The following is a 664-nucleotide window of genomic DNA, read 5'->3' on the forward strand; positions in this document are numbered from 1 at the left end:
CCTTGCCCATTCCCTCCTCACTAATCTTTGCCTCCACCCTCTCACCTGCTGAGGCATCTCGAGTTCTTTTTAATTAACTTGTCTCTGACCTGTTCAGGGCCTTAGTCACCCCTGTAGCAAGTTCTATTGTCAACAGTTGAGTTAGTCAGCTCAGTTCAGGCATTGACATGGGAGGCAGATTTTCAACAGGGTAGATTTTAAGAACTGTACTGCTAAAATTCCAAACTGTTTGTAACATATTTGCTACCTCTCTCAGTGGACTGAAAGATTAAAAATAGAGCAGCAAGCGGAAGCTCGCAAGTGACCCAAAGCTAAAAGGAAGCAAGCAGACAACACATATGGTTAGCACTTTTCTCTCTCAAACATACATCCTGGGTATGGGCCACACAGAACACTTAGCAAACAATAAAGTTAAACCAGTGACAATAAAATGTGGTTAGCTGTCCAATTCGTGATCCAGAAAATCCCAGCAGGTAAACTATCAACAACAACAAAAAAGGTGGCTATGCAATTTGCCTACTTCGCCATCTTACCCTTTGGACCAGACATGAGTCCTACTACCCAGCCAGGGGCAGGTATCTATGATAGGGCATACCCAAGTAGAAATTCACCGATATGAGCAAGTTAATATTTCTGCTCATGTGCCTATCTCAGACATCTTATA

The sequence above is a fragment of the Rattus norvegicus genome, chromosome 18 (assembly GCF_021556685.1).
Source record: "Rattus norvegicus strain SHRSP/BbbUtx chromosome 18, alternate assembly SHRSP_T2T, whole genome shotgun sequence".
NCBI lineage: Eukaryota > Metazoa > Chordata > Mammalia > Rodentia > Muridae > Rattus > Rattus norvegicus.